This window comes from Xenopus laevis, chromosome 6S, assembly GCF_017654675.1.
Source record: "Xenopus laevis strain J_2021 chromosome 6S, Xenopus_laevis_v10.1, whole genome shotgun sequence".
Classification (NCBI taxonomy): Eukaryota; Metazoa; Chordata; class Amphibia; order Anura; family Pipidae; genus Xenopus; species Xenopus laevis.
Window position 1 is genome coordinate 125,656,954 of NC_054382.1, and position 17,518 is coordinate 125,674,471.

The following is a 17,518-nucleotide window of genomic DNA, read 5'->3' on the forward strand; positions in this document are numbered from 1 at the left end:
GTTGCCTAACCCTAAGGGTAAGGTCACAATGGGAGATTGTCGCCTGGCGACTAATCGCCTGTTCTTTAGGTGATTAATCTCCCCGAACTGCTTCACCCTGTCTTCCGCCTGCTAGAATGAAAAATCGCCTGCGGCATGGCACTTGCGACGCTTCGTTTTCCAAAGTTGCCTCACGAAGAAACTTCAGACGACTTCGGAAAACTATGCGCTGCGAGTGCCATGCCGCAGACGATTTTTCTGACAGGGAGAAGCAGTTGAGGTTGATTAGCAGCTCCCCTGAATCTCCCAGTGTGCCCCAACCTTAAGTAGGAGAAATAGCCTGCCAGAAAGTAGTTCCATCCTAAAGTGCAGGCACAAGTCACATGACTTGGGGCAGCTGGGAAACTGACAAAATGTCTAGCCCCATATCAGATTTCAAAATTGAATATAAAAAAATCTGTTTGCTCTTTTGAGAAATGGATTTCAGTGCAGAATTCTGCTGGAGCAGCACTATTAACTGATGCGTTTTGAATTTTTTTTTCCCATGACAGTATCCCTTTAATGGTTGGTATAAATCCAAGAATTTATCTTTCATAGAAGAGAAACTCCAGTTGTGATTGCAGTTTTATATAGCAATGACCCTTCTCCCCCTTCAACTTCTGGTTTAGGGATTTCCCCTCCTTTTTCGACAAGCACCTCTCCTGTGTTCAGAGGATGACTCGTTTTATTCTGCTTGGCTGAAAATTTAATGGACCTCTAAAAAAAAAAAATGCAGCTTGAGAATTTTTGGAACATTTACATTTAACGAAGAAAAGTGAAATGATGAGGAAGGTTGTTTAGTAAATGTGCATTTTAATTGGTGGGAGGGGGGGGGATCCCTTTCAGACTGAACATTATAAAGGAGTCTTCTCTGAAACAAACAATCCCTCTGCCCCTCCCCTTCATTTTTAGGTCTCGTCACTGATCCAGTTAGTGCACTTTCAGAATTTTTTTTTAAACCCCTCTAAAAATGAATTTGTATATGTTGAAATAAGAATAGATGTGTCTGGGGGGTGGGGAATATCTTTATTTCGGTATACTGCACAGATATGATAGGAGGTTTGAATAAAAAGGTTTTTTTTTTCTAAAACAAAGTTATTCTCTTCTTTCCAAGATCAGAGACGTAGTGACATAAATGAGCAAGAAGGGAACAGTTTAATGGATCGATTTCAGTTTGTGATTTAGTTTCATTAGCAGCTTTGTGCTCTGTCCAATCACTAGTCACATATTCATGGCTGTCGAGATCTTGCGGATGTTAAAAAGAGCCGCACCACCAAAATATACAGTTGTGTTCAGAATAACAGCAGTCCGACATCACTAACCTGATCAATCACTGTTTTTGGTAGAAATTATATTTCTATATGGCAAATAATTTACTAGTAGATGAAGTAGAGAAATAGAAACCCAACAGTCATGACCTGCTGCTGATTCTGTGTCATTGAATCATTCATTGAGGCTTGTTCCAAATAATAGCAGTGTTCCACATAATAATAGCTTGTTCCAAATAATATCAGTGTGGAGTTCATTTAGTGAGCTTATTCATTCTGTGACAAAACTGGAGTCAATTCCAGTCCTTATTTAAGGAAGGAGCAAATGTTGTGCTGCTGGTTATAGTGTATTTCTCTCTGAGTCAAATGGCTCGTTCCAGACATTGTTCAGAACAGAGAACTTTGATTAAAAAGTTGATGGGAGAGGGGAAAACAAATAAAGACGTGCAGAAAATTATTGTCTGCTCAGCTAAAATGATCTGAAATGCTTTAAAATGACACCAAATCCTGAAAGATGTGGAAGAATACAGAAAACGACTATTGGAATGGACAGAAGAATAGCCAAAATGGCAAAGACTCAGCCAATGATCAGCTCCAGGAAGATGAAAGAAGGAGTAAAGTTCCCTGTGATACTGTTACAATTAGAAGACGACTATGTGAAGCCAAGTTATCGGCAAGAAGCCCCCGCAAAGTCCCATTGTTAAAAAAAAAAAAAAAGACGAGCTGAAGAGCTTACAATTTGCCGAAGAACACACTGTCTGGCCTAAAGAGAAATGGCACAACATTTTGTGGACTGATGAAATAAGATTGTTCTTTTTGGGTTTAGGGGCCACAGACAGTTTGTCAGACGAGCCCCAAACACTGAATTGAAGTCACAGTACAGAGTGAAGCCGGGGGCACAAGCATCATGATATGGGGATGTTTCTCATACTGTGGTGTTGGGCCTATTTATCTCATACCAGGGATCATGGATCAGTTTCAATACATCCACATGCTTGAAGAGATCATGGTATGCTGAAGAGGAAATGCCCTTGAAATGAGGGTTTCAACAAGACAACGACCCCAAACGGGAAATTGAAAAGAGGCTGACACAGGCCTGAACCCATGAAGATTGTAAAAGGATTTAAAAAACGCTTACATTTTATTTTCCATAATTAAGAACCACAGGCCTGACGCATTTGGTCTCTACCAGGGACACTTAGTCATAGTCACATAGGCCTATGACTAAGTGTCCCTGGTAGACACAAAACGCGTTAGGCCATGGTTCTTAATTGTGGAAAATAAAATGTAAGCTTTTTTAATCCTTTTACAATCTGACTCTGGCTTTACTACTTCATGGGTCCAGGCCTGTGCCAGCCTTTTTTCAAATTTCCTGGTATCTACTCCCCATGCTGAAGGTCTAGGGCGTGTGCATCCAGGCCCACCGTACATAATGGTAAGCTCATTTAATGAATGCATCTAAACTTAGCATATACTGGTCACATATTTGTATAACATCCCCAAACACACCAGTAAATGAGCAACATCTTGGTTCCACGCCAACAAGATTGATGTAATGGAGTGGCCCAATCCCCACAACTTAATCCAGTGATCCCCAACCAGTAGCGCGTGAGTAACATGTTGCTCTCCAACCCCTCAGATGTTGCTCCCAGTGGCCTCAAAGCAGGAGCTTATTTTGAATTCCAGGCTTGGAGGCAAGTTTTGGTTTCATAAAAACCAGGTGCACTGCCAAACAGAGCCTCAATGTAGGTTGCCAATCCACATAGGGGCTACTAAATGGCCAATCACAGCCCTTATTTGGCACCCCAAGATCATTTTTCATGCTAGTGTTGCGCCCCAATTCCTTTTACTTCTGAATGTTGCTCACAGGTTCAAAAGGTTGGGGATCTCTGCCTTAATCCAATAGAAAACTTGTGGTGTTTGTGAGTCAAAAGCAAGAAATGCAGAAGAATTGTTGTTGGGAGTTGGTGGACTCCTTGTAACACATATGTGCTGCAGTTCTCAGAAACACTGATTATACAACTCAATATTAGTTCAGTCATTCAAAGGAAAGCAAAATCTTGAAACATTTCAGTATATATATATATATACACACACACACATTCAGGGTCGGACTAAGGGGCTTGGGGGCCCCCCCCTCCGGCCCCGCTGCTGCTCCGGCGCGCCGCGTTTCTGTGTGTGCGCGCACGGCATCACGTCAGTACACACATGCGTGGCGTATTGTTTGTGCGCACACTCCCAGTCCGACACTGTATATATTCAGTTCAGTGAATGTTTGCGTTTGTAAAGAAGAATGCTGGGACTGATATTTTCTGGAACAGCCTAATATTCCCTTTTCTTCACTTTCTGTAAAAGAATAAAACAAATTTGATACATGTTGTGATTTGGAATATAATGTGCAGTGTTCCCGGTGCATTTGCATGGATGGAAACAAAACCTATTATAAGGATTTTCAGCTTCATTCACTTTTAAACACACTGCTATTATTCGGAGCACAACTGTATAAAGAGACAAATGTTCAGCGGATGCCATCAGCTCGGCCTGCATCCCTTTCTCAAGTACTGGAACCAGCGTGGTTGGGTGGCCAAGCAGTGACTACAAGCTCAGAGTGCAAGTGAAAGTAAGGGAAGGCAGGGGAAACCAATTGGCCTTCTTTGGCCCAGGTAGATTTGCTCCAGGTTCTTCAGCCAATGACACTTGTGCACCTCACTTTTCAAATAGGGCCACAGATACTCAAGAAGACCATTGTTGCGCATTCATCTTTTTGTTCCTGGGCCTCTCTGTTAATGTTGCCCTGTGCTTGGGATCATTGTGCTGCAGATGACTCAAACTCAAGTTTTCTAGCAGCTGAAATGGACTCTTGCTGCATTTCCCCATATTTTGCAGAATCCTTTTCAGCCGCACAGCAACTGAGTCACGGTCAAGCTTTCTGAAGAACCCCAGATTGGTTCATTTGAAGGTAAGTCTCCATGCCGAATCTCTGTACAGGTCAACGATATGCACCAGGAAACATCAAAGCAGGCTGGCACAAACCAAACCACACACAGGGTCGAAAAGCAGGTCCCGGGTTGTAAAAGTAGTAAAAGATCACATTTTATTTTCCAAAATTAAAAACAGCCTGACGCGTTTTGTGTCTCCAAGGACACAAAGTCATAGGCTGAACACTGGGTACGACAATCGGGGGATTTAAAGGAGAACAAGCCAATGGGAAAGGTATGGGTGGAGCTACCAATGTACCAATCATGGAATGTCCAATGGAGCAAAATTAAACCCACCCCCAAGGCTAAGGTACAATAATGACTTAATTGAGGAAAACAAGGAATATGGCAGTAACATATAACAGGAGACATCAAAATTTAAACCAAGCGGCTGTCTCGTACCTAAATAGAATTTCCATTTGGTTTCTATCCTTAGTAATTCTAAATGAATATTCCCCCCCCCCATTATGTTAGGGATGACCTCATCTACAGTGGTGTGAAAAACTATTTGCCCCCTTCCTGATTTCTTATTCTTTTGCATGTTTGTCACACTTAAATGTTTCTGCTCATCAAAAACCGTTAACTATTAGTCAAAGATAACATAATTGAACACAAAATGCAGTTTTTAAATGAAGGTTTACGTTATTAAGGGAGAAAAAAAACTCCAAATCTACATGGGCCTGTGTGAAAAAGTGATTGCCCCCCTTGTTAAAAAATAACCTAACTGTGGTTTATCACACCTGAGTTCAATTTCAAAGGTTATAAAGCCATTTCTAAAGCTTTGGGACTCCAGCGAACCACAGTGAGAGCCATTATCCACAAATGGCAAAAACATGGAACAGTGGTGAACCTTCCCAGGAGTGGCCGGCCGACCAAAATGACCCCAAGAGCGCAGAGACAACTCATCCGAGAGGCCACAAAAGACCCCAGGACAACATCTAAAGAACTGCAGGCCTCACTTGCCTCAATTAAGGTCAGTGTTCACGACTCCACCATAAGAAAGAGACTGGGCAAAAACGGCCTGCATGGCAGATTTCCAAGGCGCAAACCACTTTTAAGCAAAAAGAACATTAAGGCTCGTCTCAATTTTGCTAAAAAACATCTCAATGATTGCCAAGACTTTTGGGAAAATACCTTGTGGACCGACGAGACAAAAGTTGAACTTTTTGGAAGGTGCGCGTCCCGTTACATCTGGCGTAAAAGTAACACAGCATTTCAGAAAAAGAACATCATACCAACAGTAAAATATGGTGGTGGTAGTGTGATGGTCTGGGGTTGTTTTGCTGCTTCAGGACCTGGAAGACTTGCTGTGATAGATGGAACCATGAATTCTACTGTCTACCAAAAAATCCTGAAGGAGAATGTCCGGCCATCTGTTCGTCAACTCAAGCTGAAGCGATCTTGGGTGCTGCAGCAGGACAATGACCCAAAACACACCAGCAAATCCACCTCTGAATGGCTGAAGAAAAACAAAATGAAGACTTTGGAGTGGCCTAGTCAAAGTCCTGACCTGAATCCTATTGAGATGTTGTGGCATGACCTTAAAAAGGCGGTTCATGCTAGAAAACCCTCAAATAAAGCTGAATTACAACAATTCTGCAAAGATGAGTGGGCCAAAATTCCTCCAGAGCGCTGTAAAAGACTCGTTGCAAGTTATCGCAAACGCAGTTATTGCTGCTAAGGGTGGCCCAACCAGTTATTAGGTTCAGGGGGCAATTACTTTTTCACACAGGTTTGGATTTCTTTTCTCCCTAAATAATAAAAACCCTCATTTAAAAACTGCATTTTGTGTTTACTTGTGTTATCTTTGACTAATAGTTAAATGTGTTTGATGATCAGAAACATTTTGTGTGACAAACATGCAAAAGAATAAGAAATCAGGAAGGGGGCAAATAGTTTTTCACACCACTGTATACCAATAACCTTCAAAAAGGAAGAAATTCTATTATTACATTCCTCAAAGTGTCTGGCAGTAGGTGTTTGGGATTCTTTATTATGAATAAGAAGTATATGCTCTCTGATCCTGTCTTTTCATTTGCGAATAGTCTGTTCTACGTATTGTTTTTTACATTTTTTTCGCAAGTGAGGAAATAAATTACATTCTTAGTATTGCAGTAAAAAGTAAAAGATTTAGTTAGAGAAATATATTTGCACGTAATACATTTAGTCGAACCACACTTGAAGCTCCCTTTAGTGTGTAACCAGGTATTAACAGGGTTCTTATCAAACTGGGTGATAATCAACGCTATTCAGTGTCAGACTGGGCTGGTGGAACACTGGGGAAAAAACATGGTGGACCCCAACCTTCATGGGCACCACTTGGATCCAGACTCACTCCTCCAACCGGACCCTCGGGTGGAGAGTTAAGAAGGAGGTAAGGGGTTGGGTGTGGCATTGGGACAGGGGCTCTTGAGTTAACAAGGGGGGGGGGCTTGAAGCCACAGCCATGTTGGGCCCTGGACCATGCAGAGGTCTTGATACACCTTTTCCCCCAGATTCCACTATTTTACTCTTTAGCCCCTTTAGAGTAATTGTTGGTGTCTCTTTAGCATCTCTCAAAAGCATCCTTCTTGTTTGCACAGATAATTGTGAAGGGGACAACTTTTTAGAAGAGTCTGGCTGGTTTAACATAGCCTCTACCTCAGGTTGATTGAACTAACAGCAGGGCTGGAACTAGGGGTAGGCAGAAGAGGGACGTGCCTAGGGTGCAAAGATGAAGGGGGCACTGAGCATGTACCTCTTCCAACCACTTACCCCTTGTTCGGGCCCTCTTCCACACACACTATGGCGTATTTACTAACCTACGGAAATTTGCCAGCGACGACCGCACCCATCGCTACAATTCGCTCAGACAACACCAATTTACTAAAATGCGAAGTGGCGTCCAGGGCGCCGAACGCTGGCGAACTTTTGCTAGCGTTACTTCGGCAATCAAAGCGAGGATGCCCTAGCGTTCAATTATGCCGAGCGCTTCGTTAGAGCTCTTTGCTCAGGCTAATTTGCATACGACTGGGAATTTAAAGTTGAATGGACGTATATGTTGCAGCAAATACATTACATTACTCAAGTCCAGGGGACCTTAAAGGGATACTGTCATGGGAAAACATGTTTTTTTTTCAAAATGCATCAGTTAATAGTGCTAATACAGAAAAATTCTGAACTGAAATCCATTTTTCAAAAGAGCAAACAGATGTTTTTATATTCAATTTTGAAATCTGACATGGGGCTAGACATATTGTCAATTTCCCAGCTGCCCCTAGTCATGTGACTTGTGCTCTGATAAACTTCAGTCATTCTTTACTACTGTACTAGTTGTACAAGTTGGAGTGATATCAGCCCCTCCCTTTCCTCCCCAGCAGCCTAACAACAGAACGATGGGAAGATAACCAGATAGCAGCTCCTTAACACAAGATAACAGCTGCCTGATAAATCTAGGAACAACACTCAATAGTAAAAGCCAAGTCCCACTGAGACCAATTCAGTTACATTAAGTAGGAGAAATAACAGCCTGCCAGAAAGTAGTTCCATCCTAAAGTGCAGACACAAATCACATGACTGGGGCAGCTGGGAAACTGACAAAATGTCTAGCCCCGTATCAGATTTCAAAATTGAATATAAAAAAATCTGTTTGCTCTTTTGAGAACTGGATTTCAGTGCAGAAGTCTGTTGGAGTAGCACTATTAACTGATGCTTTTTGTAAAAAACATGTTTTTCCATGACAGTATCCCTTTAATAAATAAAATAGAGTTTTTATAATGCCCTACACATGAGCCTACTGTATAGTTAATGTTCCATATGTTAGAAAATGTATGGGGGAACCCAGTTACCCCCAAAAAATGTAAGGACTTTTGTAAGCTATCACTCTGAAAAAAGGAAAAGACGCCAGCGTTTTTTAGGACTTAGAACATTTTTCCACTAAAAATATGATGTGAGTAACAGAAGATTGAGGAAGATCAATGCACTTCAATGCACTTCTCCTGGTCTGAGCTGGCGAAGGCAAGTCTGGCAAAAGAGGTAATGTTCAGTAAAATTTTAGTGAATTTGCGGAGTAACGTCCATTTGCCAGAGCAAAAATTCGCCTGGCGATAGAGCGCGAATGAGCTCTCTTTCGCTAGCGAAGTTACGCCTGCGCCTGTTAGTAAATCGGCGAAGTGCCTAAAAGCGGTAACGCTGGTGAATCGTCACCAGCATTAGTCACTTCGCCCTTTAGTAAATCTGCCCCTTTGTGCTCTCTTTGGCGCCCCCTCCTGATAGCTTGCGAAGGTACATTAAGGAGCGCACGTGAGGTGGGGGGCGCCCAAGGCAACCCAGCCGGCTTGGCCCAGCTCTGACTAACAGATCTCCAGCCATGAATATTGTTTTGTAGCATTACATTTGTATTACCTTATCTGCTCCTTTCTTGCAATGCCCCTGACTGTTCAGTTTCACCGATACCCTTCAGATTCCCAACCTGAATAATGATCCCTTGCCCACGGGCTTTTTACCCAGAAACTGGGGCAAGTATGTGAATGATTCAGCGGTGGGGTGCAACTGCAAGGTCATTTGTTCTTGTTAGGGCAATTATATTTAATTTTAAAATAAAAGCTTTGATAACACAGGGATTCAAAATATTTGCAAATAGCACATTTTGATCTACTATTTCTTATTTTTTCCTAACGTAAAACAATTTATCATAATAAAACCAATTAAGTGTTTCAGTGTTTTGAACTGAAAATATCAGAAAATAAAATGTTCGGGTGCGATTTGTTATTTAGCAAAATCCAAGGACTGGTCAGGGGTCTGAATACGTGTGTAGCTGCTGTGCATTGGGCTATATTGCCCTGTGTTCAAAAATGAGCCTCTGTCTGTAGAGTGGAAACCTAAGTCTGTAAGCCTGGATATATTTACATTGAATAAATACTGTTTTCTCTGCTGGCTTCAAAGTCCATAACCAATGGATTCATAATAAGTGAATCAAGGACAAAAGCCTGAGATAATCTTGCCCCGCTAATGAGAACTTTTCAGCTTTCTTTCAACTATAACTGGTTTCCCCATAGATCTCAGAGGACCGTCCCAGCTGGAATGTAGGCACATAGTATTGTAGTCCAAAGTGAGATCCCTAAAATGCTTTTCTTGAAGTTAGGGAGTACCAGTGTCTGTATTTTAAAAGGGAAACTATCGTTAAAATTAATATGTAATATAAGCTTTCTCATTCTGAAATAAGAAACTTTCTAAATACAATCAATTAAAAATTCTGTGCCGTTTCTGAAATAATCAAGTTTATCTTCACTATTCCTCTCTCAGCATCTGTTTCTCTTCATTCTCTCTTCATGCAGCAGTTGGGTGTCAGATATTCATTGACAGTTAGATCCAATGTATCTTATAGGGGGGCTCCTTTTGCCTAGAAGATGTATTAGAGCTCACTCTATTAAACTCACCAGACATCATGTCTCTCTACATGTGGGATTTGTGCAAAAGGCAGTTATTTTGTTAGATCTTGTTTGTACTGGAATCAGTTATTTGAGTGAGCCCTAATTCATCTGCTAGGAAAGGAGCCCCCCTATAAGATATATTGGATCTTACTGTCAATGACTATCTGACACCCAACTGCTGCATGAAGAGAGAATGAAGAGAAACAGATGCTGAGAGAGGAATAGTGAAGATAAACTTGATTATTTCAGAAGCAATGCAGAATATTTAATTGATTCTATTTAGAAAGTTTCTTTCTTCAGTATGCTAATGCTTAACAATAGTTCCCCTTTAAATGAAATCAAGAAATATTTATCTATGGATGAAATAAAAATAATTCTCTGCAAAATTAGCAGAAAAAATACACCCAAGGAGTACTTTTTAAAGTAAATCAGGTATGATTTGTCCTTTCAACCTCTTGAAAAATACAATGGAACCCTGATTTGACTTTCCCAGGGGGCCACGCGCGTGGGGCCGCAAGAAAAATACATCATATCCAGGTAGGGTTGCCACATTCTGTCCCATGGAACTCTGGGAAGGGGGCAGAGCCATGATATAATGGAGGCGGGTCCGTGATGTTAGGGGATGAGCGATGATGTGACGATTACTGATTGGCTGATCGCCACATCAATCATAGGAAATTGGACCCAGGCAGTCCTTCAAAAATCAGGCTGTCCGGGTCAAAACCAGACAGGCGTCAACCCTATATCCAGGAATATGTACAATGCAGGGACGTAAAATAAGGCTTCCACTGTATACGATAACTGTTTGTATTATAAAACTGTGCACCTAATGTAACCTGCAAAGTAAAACCTCAGACACTATGAGGCTAATTTATTAAGATATTACATCTTAGTTATTTATTTATTTTTGCAGCAATTGGAGAATATCACAGTCTCAAAAGCTCATATTCCTTCCTCTGCCTCTGGGACGATCATTTCCATTCATTTCTGTACCACTTTGCTCTTTTCTTTATCTTTTTGTTTTTCTTTTCATTTACTCTTTTTTCTTTTTTTCTACGAAAAGGAAAATATTTCCTCTTTTCTTTTTTGATGTTCCCAATTAACTTTTCATTCTTTGGCTCAATAGATTTCTGCTCCGGCTCTTCACAGATCACATTCACGTGAGGTTGCGCTTCCTCAGCTTTAACTATTTCTGTGTTTATTTCTGTAGCTACAATTTAGAAAATATAAATGAGTGCAGGAATTTTCCCTTATAATAATGTATTAATTACACATTACATCTTTATTATATACAGTGCATTTGAAATAATAAACACTCACACATTTCATATCCCCTCTTGTAAAGTACGTATGGGACCTGTTATCCAGAATGCTCAGGACCTGGGGTTTTATGGATAACGGATCTTTTCCATAGTTTGGATCTTCTTAAATTAAGTCTACTAGAAAATCATTTAAACATTAAGGGGCCCATTTACTTAGTTCGAGTGAAGGAATAGAAGAAGAAAACTTTGAATTTCAAATGTGTTTTTTGGCTACTTCGACCATCGAATGGGCTACTTCGACTACAACTGTGAATCGAACGATTCGAACTAAAAATCGTTCGACTATTCGACCATTCGATAGTCGAAGTACTGTCTCTTTAAGAAAAAACTTCGACCCCCTAATTCGCCACCTAAAAGCTACCGAAGTCAATGTTAGCCTATGGGGAAGGTCCCCATAGGCTTTGGTAGCTTTTTTTGGGGCGAAGAAAAATCGTTCGATCAATGGATTAAAATCCTTCGGAACGAACGATTCGGATGATTTAATCGTTCGATCGAACAGTTTTTCGTTCGATCGCTTGATCGAAATATTTGCGCTAAATCCTTAGACTTTGATATTCGAAGTCGAAGGATTTAACTTCGATGGTCGAATATCGAGGGTTAATTAACCCTCGATATTCGACCCTAGGTAAATCTGCCCCTAAGTAAAACCAATGGGCTGGTTTTGCTTTCAAAAAGGATTAATTATATCTTAGTTGGGATCAAATACAAGTTATTGTTTTATTATTACAGGGAAAAAGGAAATAATTTTACAAAAATTGGATTATTTGGATAAAACTGAGTCTATGGGAGACAGCCTTTCTGTAATTCAGAGCTTTTTAGATAAGAGGTTTCCGGATAATGGATCCCTTACCTGTAGTCAATGTTGTGAACATTTATTACTCTTTTATTACTGGGGCCAAGAGATTTATTCCCTTATATCGTTTGTTCCATATTGAAATAAATAAATGAATTAATGAATGAATTATTTGTGTAATGAAACAAATCATTGTATTTAACAGACAGGTATGGAGATCAGCAGAATTAGGAGAGACGGAGCACAACTAGTGATGGGCAAATTTGGGGCGTTTTGCTCTGCCAAAAAATTTGCGAATTTCCAGCGAAACGGTGAGAAATTCACAAAACGCCGCCGGTGTCCGTTTTTTTTGATTCTCTGGTGAAAATGCAACGGCGAAATCAAATTTATTCGCTGGCGCCGAATCGCGGGAATTCGGTGCAAATTTGTGCCTGGCGAATAAATTCGCCCATCACTAAGCACAACCTCAATAGGAATGTCCATAGGACACTCCCCATCAGGGTCTCAAAAATTAGCTACTAAATATAATCAGAAACGGATAGCACACCCAATTAAAGGAAAATGTATTTCTTACAAAAAAAAGAAAAATATAACAAAAATCAACAAAATAATATTTGCTGAGCCCAACGCATTTGTTCCTCAGGGTGCAAATGATAAAAAAAAATGCTTTTTTGATCCTTTTATCATTTGTGCCCCTGAGGAAGACCCCTAAAGTCGAAACGCGTTGGGCTCAACAAATATTATTCTGTTAATTTTTGTTAAATTTTTTATTTTTTTGTAAGAAATCAATTTTCCTTTAATTGGGTGTGCTATCCGTTTCTGATTATATTTAGTAGCTAGGTATGGAGATCAGGTCATTGTCACATGCACATTCATTTCAAGCAATTATATTAAACTAAGATTTAAAGTCAGGCACAAAATGACGTATGAGAAAATGTTTACCTGGCATTAAGATGACAGTTTGCTTCTCAGTGGGAGATTCCCCTGCAAATGAAGAGTTTTACTTATTATTTGCTGAGACTGATACACAGTGATATCGATATACAAGTATATGATCCCTTAACCCGGAACCCGATATCCAGAAAGCTCCGAATTACGGAATGGCCGTCTCCCATAGGCTCCAATTTATCCAAATAATCCAAATTTTTAAAAATGATTTCCTTTTTCTGTGTAATAATAAAACAGTCGCTTGTACTTGATCCCAACTAAGATATAATTAATCCTTATTGGAAGCAAAACCAGCCTATTGGGTTTATTTAATGTTTAAATGAATTTCGAGTAGAAGGTATGAAGATCCAAATTACGGAAAGATACGCCAGGTCCCGAGCATTCTGGATAACCGGTCCCATACCTGTAATAGGAGACACGCTAAAGTATTTACAGGGAGCATTCTGGTTTATATTTATGTTAATTTTTTGTATGTTATAAAATCACTAATTCTAAGCAGCTTTTCAGTTGGACTTGATTTTTATAGTTTTTTTTAACTATTTGCTTTTATCTTTTGGCTCTTTTTAGCTTTGAAATGGGGGTAACTGACTCCATGTAAAACAGATGCTCTGTAAGGCCATACATTTAGGGGGTTATTTATTAAAATCCCAAAATATCTCATTATTTTCTGAAAGCTACTCCAGCCAAATCCACACAGGTTTTTCATGAAAAATTCGAATCATACGCATTTTTTCAGATTTTTTTTTTTTGAATTTTTGCCTGAATTCCACAAAATCTTCGGATTATTGCATGAAACCCAGTGCAGATCAGGAAATCTTTGGGATTCCTCCCATCGGGGTATATTTATCAAAGAGTGAAGTTAAAGATCGCCACTGTCCTCTAGAATGAAATTCCGCCTCTCTCCATCATTTCTATGGGATTTTGAAATGTGTATTTATCAAAGGATGAACTTTCACTTTCACCCATTGATAAATACGCTTTTAAAAATCCCATAGAAATGATGGAGAGAGGCGGAATTTCATTCTAGAGGACAGTGGCGATCTCTAACTTCACTCTTTGATAAATATACCCCATTGAATTCTACATGAACTCGGCAGGTCTGATTTGGAGTACTTCTTTATTCTGACTTTTAACACCCTCAGGGTTTAATAAATTCTGAAAAATTCAAGTTTTTTTTCCCACTAAAAATTCTGATTTTACAATGAAAAGAACTTCAATAAATAACCCCCTTATTGTAATTGCTACTTTGCATTACTTGCCTTTCTATTCAGGCTTCTCCTATTTCTTATTCAAATCAATGCATGGTTTCTAGGGTAATATGCACCCTAGCAACCAGATGGCTGAAATTGCAAACTGGAGAGCTGCTGAATAAAAAGCTAAATAACTCAAAAACCACAAATATAAAAAAAAATGAAAACCAATTGCAAATTGTCTCAGAATCTCACATCATACCAAAAGTTAAGCTAAAACGGAATAATCCCTTTAAGGGCTTCAAGTGCAAATGCCGCTTGTTTTTCAATCGAAATCATTCTTGTCTTGCCCCAATATATGAACACGTCACACTGAAATAAAAATGAGATTTGTCCTTCATAAGGAAACTGCCCACTTTTAACTTACATAAAACATTAGAGTTTTCTTGTTTCTCCACATCCTCTTCTTTCTTGTGCTTCTTAATGATTTTCCTGATATTACAAAGAAGAGAAATTGTTTTCAGCAACAGAATTGAACCAGTAGAAGCTCATTGTTCATTGGCTGATCTGTTATTTATTGGTGTAGGGGGAAACTTTGCCTCAGTTACTATATAAACCGAGTCGTTAATTGTAAAGTTGTCTGTCTTGTATGGCAGCAAGTTGTTTGGACTTGTTCTGAGATGCACTGACAGATTGTACTATAAACATAGAAATCAATCGAAATACCAATTGGGGCTGGAAGTGAAATGCTATATAAGATAATAGGGATAATAGGAAATCCAGTATTCGGCCGAATCCTTCTGCCCGGCTGAATCAAATCCAAATCTTAATTAGCATATGCAAATTAGGGGCAGGGAGGGAAATTGCATGATTTTTTGTCACAAAACAAGAAAGTAAAAAAATGTTCCCCTTCCCATCCCTAATTTGCAGAATATTTTGTGAAGGATTTGGGAGTTCGGACGATTAAGACTGGATTAGAGTGCGAGCGCTTATTATTATATATTTCATAGAGTTACCGGCACTCTTGATAAAGTTCATTGGTGCGCCTGGGTGCAGAATTATCATCACTTATCCATAGCTCCAGAGAAACTCGCAGGACTTTCTCAAAGTGAGAGACTTTCTCAAACTTTGAGAAAGGTCCAGTGAGGGTCGAAACATCAGTCCTTTTGCTCTACAATAAAGTGACGTTTTTTTAAGTCCTGCAAGTGCAGATTCTTCTCTGGAGGTATGTATAGATATAGATATATATATACACGTCACTGGAGGTTCACGCCAAACTGGATATTTAGTAGAGTGTTTTTATACAATGTTTGTACTCAGAGAAAGGCTGAAGATGCAGCAAACCATCAGTATGTGCCAAAATAAAAATACTTACATTTTGTATAAGACCTGTGATGTGCAGTTTCTCCAGATATATATATATATATATATAAAATATATTTTATTTTAGTGATACATGCAGCCTAGAAGACTTGAAATGTATATTACACAGTATATCTTTTAACAGTCAGTGATGGGATATATTTAAATACAGAGATATACATAGAGCCAGCCCTTTTGTTTCATTTAAATATGGGATGTGACATATATAGAACTCACCAGACACAATAGAATACAAATGCCGGTAGTCCCAGGAGTCCGCTCACTATAAAGATGATTAATATCTCCTGCAGGAATTGCTTTGTTTCAGCTGCAGAAAGACAGAGAACATTAGTCAATAAAACCCCAATAAGTATATTTGCCCAGAAGGACAAGCTTGGAACATAGAGGGTGTAAATAACAGAGCACTAAGCCCGATTGGAGGCTAAATATCCCCCTGTAATATTATAGGGCAACATAAGACTGACTCTCAGCCTGGGCTCCAGCCTTCTCTAGGCACAGAACTAAAGCAAGAGGGGGGTTGTGGGTGCACTCCTAAGGCCATATAAAAAATATTTAAATACAATAATCCCCTGTCTAAAAAGAGAAAAACAGGGTTTTTTGTTACAAAGTTATGATCATAAAATTGGTAAGCCACCATACCACGTCAAGGTAAACCCCATACGGCGGTCCCTAACCTGTTTACCTGTGATCAAAATTTAAAACCTTGGTTTCAATCTGGACTAGATCCTCCCCCGCCACCTGCATATGCGGCTTTTGAAGGGGAGACTGCCCAGACCAACACCCATTTAAAAAAAAAAATGTGATTGTGAAGAGACTATAATGAAGGAAAAGTAAAGTTGTATATATAAGTGCACACTTGTGTGTGTATGTGTGTGAGGATTATTGTATTTATATATTTTTTTATATGGCCTTAGGAGTGCACCCACAACCCCCCTCTTGTAACAGAACTAAAGCAACTCATATAGAAATAACTCACTTACCAATTACACAAGTGGCCTGAAGATCAAATACACAGGGCTCAGTTATCACATAAACAGCAGATTCAGATTCTAAATGATAAAGGGAAGGTAAATAAGGTTTTCTATTAAAAATCTTTCTTTAAAACATCCCTATACACCAACAACTGGAAAACCAGCACCATCACAAGTCAAACACAAGATTATATTTCTGAGGTTATCAAAAAAAACAAAAACAGTTTATTTACAGTTACTTTTATTTGTAAGGACTATCCTTACTCAAACTCAGATAAAATCCCAGCACTTTACATTTACAGGTATGGGACCTGTTATCCAGTATGCTCGGGACCTGGGGTTTTCTGGATAACAGATCTTTCTGTAATTTGGATCTTCATGCCTTCAGTCTACTAGAAAATCATGTAAATATTAAATAAACCCAATAGGCTGGTTTTGCTTCCAATAAGGATTCATTATATCTTAGTTGGGATCAAGTACAAGCTACTGTTTTATTATTACAGAGAAAAAGGAAATAATTCTTAAGAATTTGGATTAAATGGAGTCTATGGGAGATGACCTTTCTGTAATTCTGAGCTTTCTGGATAATGGGTTTCCAGATCCCATGCCTGTATTGCATTTTATGGAGGAATATTCAGCACACACAGGACTTCCCACTGTACTTGCAAATCATATACAAAATAATATCTGGGTAATATTTATGATAATTAATAAAAAAACACTAAAGACTCCCTACCTGCTTTTAGTGTTTTGATGGGAAATGCTCTTGTTAGTGAAAATACAAAAAATAAGGTAAAAATGAGGAAAAAGCTGGACGACATGTTTCTTCTCTCCCTGTCCGACTGACAACTGAACTAGATAACGGCTGCTCACAAGTAACTGATTCAGTAACTGATTCAGTAACAGTCATGACATCATCACTGATGGATCACAGATGGGGAAGCAATAGCTACTTTTTAGATCACACCCAACGAAGGATTTTTATCACTTTTTGTATTGGATAATGATTTTAAGTAACTATTTACTGGTTAAAAAAACAGAAGCTGTTTTAGCAGCTCATTTATGGCAGTATATTATTAAATATTGTTTAAATCAGGGGTGTCCAAACTGCAGCCTGAGGGCCACATGCGGCCCAGGATGCATATGAATGTGGCCCAGCTTGAAACCCTTGGTTCCCGAGGAAATAGGAGGAGGGGGGACTCTGCCCATTGCCCAGTTAGTAATATTAATAAGTCT